This window comes from Ranitomeya imitator, chromosome 7 (assembly GCF_032444005.1).
Source record: "Ranitomeya imitator isolate aRanImi1 chromosome 7, aRanImi1.pri, whole genome shotgun sequence".
Taxonomy (NCBI): domain Eukaryota; kingdom Metazoa; phylum Chordata; class Amphibia; order Anura; family Dendrobatidae; genus Ranitomeya; species Ranitomeya imitator.
In genome coordinates this window covers 138,750,832-138,765,206 of record NC_091288.1, presented here as the reverse complement: position 1 = coordinate 138,765,206, position 14,375 = coordinate 138,750,832, and the positions used below count along the sequence as shown (strand labels likewise).

The following is a 14,375-nucleotide window of genomic DNA, read 5'->3' as shown; positions in this document are numbered from 1 at the left end:
GGAAAATTAGCTCCAATTGTTAGCGGACACCATGTCGCGTTTGGAGAGCCCCTGTGTGCCTAAACATTGGAGCTCCCCCACAAGTGACCCCATTTTGGACACTAGACCCCCCCAAGGAACTTATCCCAAGGAACTTATCTAGATGCATATTGAGCACTTTAAACCCCCAGCTGCTTCACAGAAGTTTATAACGCAGAGCCAAGAAAATAAAAAATAACTTTTCTTTCCTCAAAAATGATTTTTTAGCCTGGAATTTCCTATTTTGCCAAGGGTATTAGGAGAAATTGGACCCCAAATGTTATTGTCCAGTTTGTCCTGAGTACGCTGATACCCCATATGTGGGGGTAAACCACTGTTTGGGCGCACGGCAGGGCTCGGAAGGGAAGGCACGCCATTTGGCTTTTTAAATGGAAAATTAGCTCCAATTATTAGCAGACACCATGTCACGTTTGGAGAGCCCTTGTGTGCCTAAACATTGGAGATCCCCCACAAGTGACCCCATTTTGGAAACTAGACCCCCAAATGAACTAATCTAGATGTGTGGTGAGGACTTTGAACCCCCAAGTGCTTCACCGAAGTTTATAACGCAGAGCCATGAAAATAAAATAAAAAATTATTTTCTCAAAAATGATCTTTTAGCCTGCAATTTTTTATTTTCCCAAGGGTAACAGGAGAAATTTGACCCCAAAAGTTGTTGTCCAGTTTCTCCTGAGTACGGTGATACCCCATATGTGGGGGTAAACTACTGTTTGGGCACATGCCGGGGCTCGGAAGTGAAGTAGTGACGTTTTGAAATGCAGACTTTAATGGAATGCTCTGCGGGCATCACGTTGCGTTTGTAGAGCCCTTGATGTGGCTAAACAGTAGAAACCCCCCACAAGTGACCCCATTTTGGAAACTAGACCCCGAAAGGAACTTATCTAGCTTCGTGGTGAGCACTTTGAACCCCCAAGTGCTTCACAGAAGTTTATAACGCAGAGCCGTGAAAATAATAAATACGTTTTCTTTCCTCAAAAATAATTATTTAGCCCAGAATTTTTTATTTTCCCAAGGGTTACAGGAGAAATTGGACCCCAATATTTGTTGTCCAGTTTCTCCTGAGTACGTTGATACCCCATGTGTGGGGGTAAACCACTGTTTGGGCACACGTCGGGGCTCGGAAGTGAGGGAGCACCATTTGACTTTTTGAATACAAGATTGGCTGGAATCAATGGTGGCGCCATGTTGCGTTTGGAGACCCCCTGATGTGCCTAAACAGTGGAAACCCCTCAATTCTACCTCCAACACTAACCCCAACACACCCCTAACCCTAATCCCAACTGTAGCCATAACCCTAATCACAACCCTAACCCCAACACACCCCTAACCACAACCCTAACCCCAACACACCCCTAACCCTAACCACAACCCTAATTCCAACCCTAACCCTAAGGCTATGTGCCCACGTAGCGGATTCGTGTGAGATTTTTCAGCATCATTTTTGAAAAATCCGCGGGTAAAAGGCACTGCGTTTTACCTGCGGATTTACTGTAGATTTCCAGTGTTTTTTGTGAGGATTTCACCTGCGGATTCCTATTGAGGAACAGGTGTAAAACGCCGCGGAATCCGCACAAAGAATTGACATGCTGCGGAAAATACAACGCAGCGTTTCCGCGTGGTATTTTCCGCACCATGGGCACAGCGGATTTGGTTTTCCATAGGTATACTTGGTACTGTAAACCTGATGGAACACTGCTGCGGATCCGCAGCCAAATCCGCACCGTGTGCACATAGCCTAATTCTAAAGGTATGTGCACACGCTGCGGAAAACGCTGCGGATCCGCAGCAGCTTCCCATGAGTTTACAGTTCAATGTAAACCTATGGAAAACAAAAATCGCTGTACACATGCTGCGGAAAAACTGCACGGAAACGCAGCGGTTTACATTCTGCAGCATGTCGCTTCTTTCTGCGGATTCCGCAGCGGTTTTACAACTGCTCCAATAGAAAATCGCAGTTGTAAATCCGTAGTGAGATGCGCAGAAAAACCGTGGTAAATCTGCCATAAATCCGCAGTGGTTTAGCACTGCGGATTTATCAAATCCGCAGCGGAAAAATCCACAGAGGACCAGAATACGTGTGCACATACCGAAACCCTAACCCTACCCCTAACCCTAACCCTACCCCTAACCCTAATTCTTACCCCAATCTTAGTGGAAGAAAAAAAAAATCTTTATTTTATTATTGTCCCTACCTATGGGGGTGACAAAGGGGGGGGGGTCATTCAGTATTTTTTTTATTTTGATCACTGCGATAGGTTTTATCGCAGTGATCAAAATGCACTTGAAACGAATCTGCCGGCCGGCAGATTCGGCGGGCGCACTGCGCATGCGCCCGCCATTTTGGAAGATGGCGGCGCCCAGGAAAGAAGACCACGGACCATGGGAGGCCCGGTAAGTATGATGGGGTGGGGGGGGAGCACGTGGGGGTGGATCGGAGCATGGGGGAGGTAAATCGGAGCACGGGGGGGGTGGATCGGAGCACGGGGGGGTGCATTGGAGCATCGGGGGGTGGATCGGACTGCAGGGGGGGTGGATCGGACTGCAGGGGGGGTGGATCGGAGTGCAGGGGGGTGGTTGGAGCACGGGGGGGTGATTGGAGCACGGGGGTGAGCGGACAAGAGCACGGGGGGGAGCGGACAGGAGGACGGAGGGGAGCGGAGCCGTGTAAAGGAGAGATCGGGGGGCTGGGGGGGCGATCGGTGGGGTGGGGGCACATCAATATTTCCAGCCATGGCCGATGATATTGCAGCATCGGCCATGGCTGGATTGTAATATTTCACCAGTTATAATAGGTGAAATATTACAAATCGCTCTGATTGGCAGTTTCACTTTCAACAGCCAATCAGAGCGATTGTAGCCATGGGGGGGTGAAGCCACCCCCCCTGGGCTAAACTACCACTCCCCCTGTCCCTGCAGATCGGGTGAAATGGGAGTTAACCCTTTCACCCGATCTGCAGGGACGCGATCATTCTGTGACACAGCATATGCATCACAGGTCGGATTGGCACCGACTTTCATGACGCATACGCTGTGTCACAGGTCGGGAAGGGGTTAATAGGGGTTTGTCTACTCTGAAGTTTGTAGAGTCAGTTGGGGTAGACCCTGCATGCCTAAAGACTATGTTTGAACCTGTTCCTCGTGTTTGACCAGTGTTCAACCAGTAAATCACACATATTGTTAGAATGACCCTTCCTTAGAGGGTTACATTCCAAAACGACCAAAAATACATATAATGAAGTAGAAGCATTTTTGCTCCCTGCAAAAGAAAAAAAATAGTTTTAGATAAACTAAACTAGGTGAAAATGCTGCAACGTAATTTATAGTACGTTCACACATTGTGTTTTTGCCATGAAAAATGCAGCATTTTACTGTCCCGGCAAAATAAATGAGATTTCTGAAATCTCATACGCATGTTGCATATTTTTTTCCTGTAGCTTTGAAGCCCTTTCAAATCTACAGCATGTTAATTCATTCAGCATTTTGCACCCATTCAAATGAATAGGAAAAAATACATAAAAATGAGGAAAAATACTTTTGTCCCGTCAGGAGATTAGTTTTTGATGCACATAGCCGTAACTCAGTTTTATTACACAGCAATTTGATGGATGACATTCCGTTGTATAACTAGAGTCTGACGGGCCCCAGTGCAAGATTTGGATCTTGAATAAAATAAAAAAGCATCCATATAATACAGTGCACAGCCCATAGTCCTCCATATAGTATAATGCACAGCCTATAATGCTCCTTATAATATAATGCACAGCCCACAGTGCTCCTTATAATATAATGCTTAACCTATAGTCCTCCATATGATATAATGCACAGCCCACAGTCATACATATAATCTATTGCAAAGCCCATAGTCATACATAAACTATAATGCACACCCCATAGTCATCTATATATGATGCACAGCTCATAGTCATACATGTAGTATAATGCACAGCCCATTGTCATCCCTAAACTATAATGCACATCCAATACTCATTCATATAGTATAATGCACCTCAGACATACAGTATATGTAGTGCAATGCACAACTCCTAGTCATATACGGTATGTAATATAATGCACAGCCCATAGTCATCCATGAACTATAATGCACATCAGTCATCCATATAGTATAATTCACAGCCCATAGTAATACATGTAATATAATGCAGAGCCCAAAGTCATTCACGTAGTATAATGCACAGCCTATAGGAATCCGTAAAGTGTAATGCATATCCCATACAGTGGGGCAAAAAAGTATTTAGTCAGTCAGCAATAGTGCAAGTTCCACCACTTAAAAAGATGAGAGGCGTCTGTAATTTACATCATAGGTAGACCTCAACTATGGGAGACAAACTGAGAAAAAAAAATCCAGAAAATCACATTGTCTGTTTTTTTAACATTTTATTTGCATATTATGGTGGAAAATAAGTATTTGGTCAGAAACAAAATTTCATCTCAATACTTTGTAATATATCCTTTGTTGGCAATGACAGAGGTCAAACGTTTTCTGTAAGTCTTCACAAGGTTGCCACACACTGTTGTTGGTCTGTTGGCCCATTCCTCCATGCAGATCTCCTCTAGAGCAGTGATGTTTTTGGCTTTTTGCTTGGCAACACGGACTTTCAACTCCCTCAAAAGGTTTTCTATAGGGTTGAGATCTGGAGACTGGCTAGGCCACTCCAGGACCTTGAAATGCTTCTGACGAAGCCACTCCTTCATTGCCCTGGCGGTGTGCTTTGGATCATTGTCATGTTGAAAGACCCAGCCACGTTTAATCTTCAATGCCCTTGTTGACGGAAGGAGGTTTGCATTCAAAATCTCACGATACATGGCCCCATTCATTCTTTCATGTACCCGGATCAGTCGTCCTGGCCCCTTTGCAGAGAAACAGCCCCAAAGCATGATGTTTCCACCACCATGCTTTACAGTAGGTATAGTGTTTGATGGATGCAACTCAGTATTCTTTTTCCTCCAAACACGACAAGTTGTGTTTCTACCAAACAGTTCCAGTTTGGTTTCATCAGACCATAGGACATTCTCCCAAAACTCCTCTGGATCATCCAGCAAACTTCAGACGGGCCCGGACATGTACTGGCTTAAGCAGTGGGACACGTCTGGCACTGCAGGATCTGAGTCCATGGTGGCGTAGTGTGTTACTTATGGTAGGCCTTGTTACATTGGTCCCAGCTCTCTGCAGTTCATTCACTAGGTCCCCCCGCGTGGTTCTGGGTTTTTTGCTCACCGTTCTTGTGATCATTCTGACCCCACGGGGTGAGATTTTGTGTGAAGCCCCAGATCGAGGGAGAAAATCAGTGGTCTTGTATGTCTTCCATTTTCTAATTATTGCTCCCACTGTTGATTTCTTCACTCCAAGCTAGTTGGCTATTGCAGATTCAGTCTTCCCAGCCTGGTGCAGGGCTACAATTTTGTTTCTGGTGTCCTTTGACAGCTCTTTGGTCTTCACCATAGTGGAGTTTGGAGTCAGACTGTCTGAGGGTGTGCACAGGTGTCTTTTTATACTGATAACAAGTTTAAACAGGTGCCATTACTACAGGTAATCAGTGGAGGAAAGAGTAGACTCTTAAAGAAGAAGTTACAGGTCTTTGAGAGCCAGAAATCTTGATTGTTTGTTTCTGACCAAATACTTATTTTCCACCATAATATGCAAATAAAATGTTAAAAAAACAGACAATGTGATTTTCTGGATTTTTTTTTCTCAGTTTGTCTCCCATAGTTGAGGTCTACCTATGATGTAAATTACAGACGCCTCTCATCTTTTTAAGTGGTGGAACTTGCACTATTGCTGACTGACTAAATACTTTTTTGCCCCACTGTATGTAGTATAGTGGACATCCCCAAATCATACATGTAACATAATTCACAGAGCATTGTCATCCATGAACTATGACGCACAGCCCATAGTCATACACGTAGTATAATGCACAGTCCCAAATCATACATGTAGTATAATGCACAACCCATAGTCATGCATGCAGTAGAATGCACAACCCATAATCATACACGCAGTATAATACACAGCCTATAGTCATCCATAAACTATAATGCACATTGCATAGTCTTGCATATAGTGTAATGTCCATCCCGTAGTAATCCATAAACTATAATGCATATCCCATAGCCATTCAAATACCATAATGCACCTCATAGATATACATGTAGTATAATGCACAGCCCATAGTCATCCATGTAGTATAATTCACAGCCCATAGTCATCCGTAAAGTATAACAAACAGCCCATAATAATCCATAACGTGTAATACAAAACCCATAGTCATACATGTAGTATAATGCACAGCCCTTTGTCATACATGTAGTACAATGCACAGAACATAGTTATCCATATACTATAATGCACAGAACAGTCATCTATACACTATAATGCACAGCCCATAGTCATGCATGTAGTATAATGCATCTGAGAGTTAAGCTTGTAGTTTAATGCACATCTAATAGTCATACAGTACATATAGTATAATTCACAGCTAATATTAATACATGCAGTATAATGCACAGCCCAAATATGATGCACAGCTAATAGTCATCTATAAACTATAATGCACATCCCCAAGTCATCCATATAGTATAATGCACAGCCCACAGTCATGCATGTAATATAATACATCAAATAGTCATACAGTACATATAGTATAATTCACAGCTAATAGTAATACATGTAGTACATAGCACAGCCCATAATCATACATGTGGTATAATGTACAGCCCATAGTCATACATTTACTATAATGCACAACCCATAGTCATACATTTACTATAATGCACAACCCATACTCATACATTTACTATAATGCACAGCTGATAGCCATACATTTACTATAATGCACAGCCCATAGTCGTCCATAAAGTATAAAGCTCATCCCATATGTAGTATAATGCACAGCGCATAGTCATACATCTATAATATAACGCTGGGAGCGTCACTCTGTCCAAAGCCTTTATAGACTGCGCAAGCGCCGGCGCAGTCTGGGCCTCACAGAGTGACGCTCCCGGGAGATCGCGGTATGCGTTCACACTGAACGCACACCGCGATCTCCAACAGAGAAGCAGGGACCGCCAGGAGGGTGAGTATCGGCCATATTCACCTGTCCCCGTTCCACCGCTGACCGCCGCCATCTTCCCAGTCTTCAGCCTGTGACCTTCAGTTCAAAGAGTGCGATGATGCGCTCAGCGGTGGAACCGGTACAGGTGAATATAGTAAGTGCTGGGGGGCCTGAGCTGGCGGCGATACCGGCACCTGACCCCCACAGCGCGCCGGTGTCCCCACCTGCTCAGGCCCCCCAGCACTCGGCACCCAGCGACCATAGGTGAGTATGTTTTTTTTTTTTTATATATATATTGCAGCAGCAGCATACGGGGCATATAGAATGGAGCATGTTAATGGGACCATCAACCATAATGGAGCAGTGTACGGGGGCATATAGAATGGAGCATGTTAAGGGGGCCATCAACCATAATGGAGCAGTGTACGGGGGCATAGAGTATGGAGCATCTTATGAGGCTATAAACCATAATGGAGCAGTGTGGGAGCAGCACATGACAGAACGGGGGCGCAGGATAGGAGCAGCACATGACAGAACGGGGGCGCAGGATGGGTGCAGCACATGACAGGATGGGGACGCAGGATGGGTGCAGCACATGACAGGATGGGGACGCAGGATGGGTGCAGCACATGACAGGATGGGGACGCAGGATGGGTGCAGCACATGACAGGATGGGGACGCAGGATGGGTGCAGCACATGACAGGATGGGGACGCAGGATGGGTGCAGCACATGACTGGATGGGGACTCAGGATGAGTGCAGCACATGACAGGATGGGGACGCAGGATGGGTGCAGCACATGACAGGATGAGGACGCAGGATGGAGCAGCACATGACAGGATGGGGACGCAGGTGGGTGCAGCACATGACAGGATGGGGACGCAGGATGGGGACGCAGGATGGAGCAGCACATACCAGGATGGAGACCATATACCAATATAAATGCTCGCCACCCGGGCGTAGAACGGGTTCAATAGCTAGTGTAATATAATACACAACCCATAGTCATACACGCAGTATAATGCACAGCCCATAGTCATAAATGAAGTATGATGCACAGCCCATAGTCATACATTTACTATAATGCACAGCCCATAGTCATACATTTACTATAATGCACAGCCCATAGTCATACATTTACTATAATGCACAGCCCATAGTCATATATAAAGTATAAAGCTAATCCCATATGTAGTATAATGCACAGCGCATAGTCATACATGTAATATAATACACAGCCCATAGTCATATGTAGTATAATTTACAACCCATAGTCATAAATGAAGTATAATGTACAGCCCATAATCATCCATAAACCATAAATATGCAGCCCATAGTCATCCATAACGTATAAAGCTCATCCCATATGTAGTATAATGCACAGCGCATAGTCATACATCTATAATATAACGCTGGGAGCGTCACTCTGTCCGAAGCCTTTATAGACTGCGCAAGCGCCGGCGCAGTCTGGGCCTCACAGAGTGACGCTCCCGGGAGATCGCGGTATGTGTTCACACTGAACGCACACCGCGATCTCCAACAGAGAAGCAGGGACCGCCAGGAGGGTGAGTATCGGCCATATTCACCTGTCCCCGTTCCACCGCTGACCGCCGCCATCTTCCCAGTCTTCGGCCTGTGACCTTCAGTTCAAAGAGTGCGATGATGCGCTCAGCGGTGGAACCGGTACAGGTGAATATAGTAAGTGCTGGGGGGCCTGAGCTGGCGGCGATACCGGCACCTGACCCCCACAGCGCGCCGGTGTCCCCACCTGCTCAGGCCCCCCAGCACTCGGCGCCCAGTGACCATAGGTGAGTATGTTTTTTTTTTTTTTTTATATATATTGCAGCAGCAGCATACGGGGCATATAGAATGGAGCATGTTAAGGGGACCATCAACCATAATGGAGCAGTGTACGGGGGCATATAGAATGGAGCATGTTAAGGGGGCCATCAACCATAATGGAGCAGTGTACGGGGGCATAGAGTATGGAGCATCTTATGAGGCTATAAACCATAATGGAGCAGTGTGGGAGCAGCACATGACAGAACGGGGGCGCAGGATAGGAGCAGCACATGACAGAACGGGGGCGCAGGATGGGTGCAGCACATGACAGGATGGGGACGCAGGATGGGTGCAGCACATGACAGGATGGGGACGCAGGATGGGTGCAGCACATGACAGGATGGGGACGCAGGATGGGTGCAGCACATGACAGGATGGGGACGCAGGATGGGTGCAGCACATGACTGGATGGGGACTCGGGATGAGTGCAGCACATGACAGGATGGGGACGCAGGATGGGTGCAGCACATGACAGGATGAGGACGCAGGATGGAGCAGCACATGACAGGATGGGGACGCAGGTGGGTGCAGCACATGACAGGATGGGGACGCAGGATGGGGACGCAGGATGGAGCAGCACATACCAGGATGGAGACCATATACCAATATAAATGCTCGCCACCCGGGCGTAGAACGGGTTCAATAGCTAGTGTAATATAATACACAACCCATAGTCATACACGCAGTATAATGTACAGCCCATAGTCATAAATGAAGTATGATGCACAGCCCATAGTCATACATTTACTATAATGCACAGCCCATAGTCATACATTTACTATAATGCACAGCCCATAGTCATACATTTACTATAATGCACAGCCCATAGTCATATATAAAGTATAAAGCTAATCCCATATGTAGTATAATGCACAGCGCATAGTCATACATGTAATATAATACACAGCCCATAGTCATATGTAGTATAATTTACAACCCATAGTCATAAATGAAGTATAATGTACAGCCCATAATCATCCATAAACCATAAATATGCAGCCCATAGTCATCCATAACGTATAATGCATATCCCATATGTAGTATAATACACAGCCCATAGTCATACATCTATATATATAATTGTCTAAGGGTTTTTCCGTCTGTCTGTCTGTCTTTCTGTCTGTCCTGGAAATCCCGCCTCTCTGATTGGTCGAGGCCGCCAGGCGACGGGCACAGCGACGATGATGTCATAAAGGACGTAGACATCCCGCGTCTCTGATTTGTCACAGGTGAAAAAATAAAAAATAAACATATACTCACCTTTCCGAAGGCCCCTTGTAGTCCACGGCAGCTTGCGGTCCCAGGGTTGGTATCAGAGCGCAGGACCTATGATGACATCGCGGTCACATGACCGTGACGTCATGGCAGGTCTTTCTAGCGCAGGCGCGCAGGGCCTGTGATTACGTCGCGGTCACATGGCCGTGACGTCATGGCAGGTCCTTCTGCCATACCATCTTTGCTACCGGAAACTGCAGCGGAAGATGGCGGCTGGCGGGAGCGGCTCAGCGGACTATGGAGGGTGAGTATAGCAGGTTTATTTTTTTTAAATTATTTTTAACATTACATTTTTTACTATTGATGCCGCATAGGCAGCGTCAATAGTAAAAAGTTGGAGAGATACAGGGTTAATAGCGGTGGTAACGGAGTGCGTTACCCGCGGCATAACGCGGTCCGTTACCGCCGGCATTAACCCTGTGTTAGCGGTGACTGGAGGGGAATATGCGGGCGACAGGCACTGACTGCGGGGAGTATGGAGCGGCCATTTTCTTCCGGACTGTGTGCGTCGCTGATTGGTCGCGGCAGCCATGACAGGCAGCTGGCGAGACCAATCGGCAAATGAATAACCGTGACATTAAGACAGACAGACAGACAGACGGAAGTGACCCTTAGACAATTATATAGTAGATAATGCACGGGCCATAGTCATACATGTAATCTAATTCGCAGCCCATAGCTATACATTTACTATAATGCACAGCCCATAGTCATCCATCTATAATATAACGCTGGGAGCGTCACTCTGTCCGAAGCCTTTATAGACTGCGCAAGCGCAAGCTGGACCCCACAGAGTGACGCTCCCAGGAGATTGCTTTATGCGTAAGTGGAGCGCCCCCAGACACAGGGCCACGAGTTCTTGGTACCGGGCCTCTCTGGTTCGGTTCTGAGACTGTCACGGTGGCTAGACCCGGTCTGCGACCCTGCTAAGGGGCGTCCAATAAAGGTCGTGCAGTCTGTCAGGGGTACGTGACGCCACCTGTGGTGTTCACTCAGGGTGACCGACGCTGCTGTGGGGTCCGCTGGGGTGATAGAATGGCAGCTGGATGGTATACCTTCCCACAGGTGAAGTATGTCCCCAGGGCTTCCCAGTAAGGTGGATGGTGATGGTGTGAGGTGCGGTCAATAACGAGGACACAAGGTTGCAGTCTCTTTACCTCTTTACTGAAGACTTCAGGATCCTCAATCCAGAGCACGTTTAACAGGGCTATCTGAGACTGGCCGGTCCGATGGGCACATCCAGAGTTTCCTTCGCAGATGGAAATCGTTGCCTACCACTAGCGCCTGCGTGTTGTAGTCCTACCCTGCTGAGCATTCGGAATAGTCCTCACAACTGCTGTTCTCGTTCGTTCGTTCGTTCTCTACAGCTTTCTCTCTCTTTAGTTCCAGATGTTACTAGTTTCTCGTCCCCCAGGTATGTTATGGCTAGGACGCACCCGTATGACGGGAAGGTCTGGAGGTCTTCCGGGACCCTAGAGACGCCCCTCTCCCACTGTTGCCCCCTATGTCTTCGTAGGAAATTTAAGGTAGACAGCCAACCTATAATTAACTGTCCTGCGGAGTTCGAAGTAAGGCCTAGAGTCAGCTACTCCCGCGGTGTGCCGGCTACGCGCCTCAGTAGGATGTTGCCTCAGTTTCCCGGCACGACTCCTACTGGTACTCCTTTGTGCTTGATCTCGTGTACACTGTTCCACAATATCCTTCCCTTCGTGTCTCTTTCTTAGGATACCGCCGCAAGGTAGTGTAGGCGCGGTTCCGTTACGTTCTGCTCTGTGCGCTGGGGACCTGCCAGGTTCCCACACCGGACAGGGACCCCCCCATGTCTTCTCCCTGCAACACCCCCTGCCACGGGATGTTGCCTGAATCCAACCCAGTCAGCTTCTGACTCACTTCCTCCCCAACCCCTAGTTTTACCAATGTGAGGAGTGGCCCAATAAATAAAGCCTTTTGCTCCCCCTAGTGGCCGGAGTGTGAAGTGTAATGTGTTCTGGTGATACCTGGTCAGGAGAACTCCTTTAGTGCCATCAGACGTACCATCACTCCCCTTAGTGGCAGAGCGTCATACTGCAACGACCAGATCTCTGGGGCGCTGCATAAGCACTGAACGCACACCGCGATCTCCAACGGAGAGGCAGGGACGTGCCAGGAGGGTGAGTATCAGCTATATTCACCTGTCCCCCATTCCAGCGCTGTGTGCGGCTCCGTCTCCCGGGTCCTCTGCCTGTGACGTTCACAGTTCAGAGGGCGCGATGACGCGCGCCTCCCTCTGACTGAACAGTCACAGCCAGAGGACCCGGAACACGGAGCTGCACGCAGTGCTGGATCAGGGCCAGGTGAATATAGCAAGTGTCGGGGGCCTGAGCTAGCGGCGACCCCGGCACCTGACCCCACAGCGCGCCGGTGTCCCCGCCTGCTCAGGCCCCCCAGCACTCGGCGCCCAGCGACGATAGGTGAGTATGTTATTTTTTTTTTATATATATCGCAGCAGCATACGGGGCATATAATACCATGGAGCATGTTATGGGGGCCATAAACCTTTGTGGAGCAGTGTACGGGGCATACACTATGGAGCATCTTATGGGGGCCATAACCTTTATGGAGCAGTGTAAGGGGCATATACTATGGAGCATCTTATGGGGACCATAAACCTTTATGGAGCAGTGTACGGGGCATATGGATGGGAGCAGCAAATTACAGAACGGTGGCGCAGGATGGGAGCACATGACAGAACGGGGGCGCAAGATGGGAGCTGCACATGACAGAACGGGGGCGCAGGATGGGACCAGCACATGACAGAATAGGGCAGCACATGACAGAACGGGGGTGCAGGATGGCAGCAGCACAAGACGGGATGGGGCGCAGGATGGGAGCAGCACATGTCAGAATGGAGGCGCAGGATGGGTGCAGCACATGTCACAATGGAGGCGCAGGATGGGTGCAGCACATGTCAGAATAGGGGCGCAGGATGGGAGCAGCACATGTCAGAATGGGGGCGCAGGATGGGAGCAACGCATGTCAGAATGGGGGCGCAGGATGGGTGCAGCACATGACAGGATGGTGGCGCAGGATGAAGCAGCACATGACAGGATGAGGACGCAGGATCAGCACATGACAGGATGGAGACCATATACCAATATAAATGCTCGCCACCCGGGCGTAGAACGGGTTCAGTAGCTAGTAAAGTATAAAGCTCATCTCATACAGGTGCATATCACAAAATTAAAATATCATCAAAAAGTTAATTTATTTCAGTTCTTCTATACAAAAACGTGAAACTCATATATTAGATAGATCACTCTGTTGTAAATGACTCTATTTCAAGTGTTTATTTGTGTTAATGTTGATGATTATGGCTTGCAGACAATGAAAACGCAAACATCATTATCTCAGTAAATTAGAATACTTTATAACATCAGCTTGAAAAAAATGATTGTAAAGTCCAAAATGTTGGCCTACTGAAATGTATGTTCAGTAAATGCAATCAATATTTGGTCGTGGCTCCTTTGGCATCAATTACTGCATCAATGCGGCGTGGCACGGAGACGATCAGTCTGTTTCACTGCTGAGGTATTATAGAAGCCCAAGCAACTCCAAGCAACAATTTCCCGAACCAGGAAGTAAGAACTAACACTCTCAATCCCTAAGTGCTAAAGCCCAGCATATATAGTAGAGGGGAGTGGCCAGCGCTAAACAGCTGAGACAATGCAAGTAGGAAAGCTCCAGGAGATTAACCCTTGCTCTACTAGCAAGTTAAAAAAGTTGCACTATTTAATACAATGATGAAGTACTTCTAATCAGTGCAGGAGTGCGTAAAACCAGACACTGCAGTCTTCTGGGCCCTCTCTTTCACGGTATCGCTGTGAGAGTAACCCCTATTCTAAGAAGGACCTCTGGAACCTCAGGGCCGGGTTTATCAGGATGTGCTATGTGAAAAAAAATGGATCAAACTGACCGTATGGACAGCAGATGCTGGTACCCACATTCTCTCTTTAGGACCATAACCCTTCCATTGTACCAGATACTGAAGAGATTGGCAAATCTTAGGTGTCTGAAATTTCAAATTAACATCAACAATGATCGGGGAAGGTGGTGGTGGGGGTGGTTCAAAGGATGCAATGTATTTTTTGAGTAGAGATCAGTGAAACA

The 14,375-nt window shown here is 47.4% G+C and overlaps 1 protein-coding gene across 1 annotated transcript in view; it reads left to right on the top strand.

Annotated features, from left to right (window-relative positions):
- SLC40A1 (solute carrier family 40 member 1) overlaps positions 1-14,375 on the top strand; it is a 152,837-nt gene that overhangs the window by 41,843 nt on the left and 96,619 nt on the right. The window lies entirely within an intron of this gene.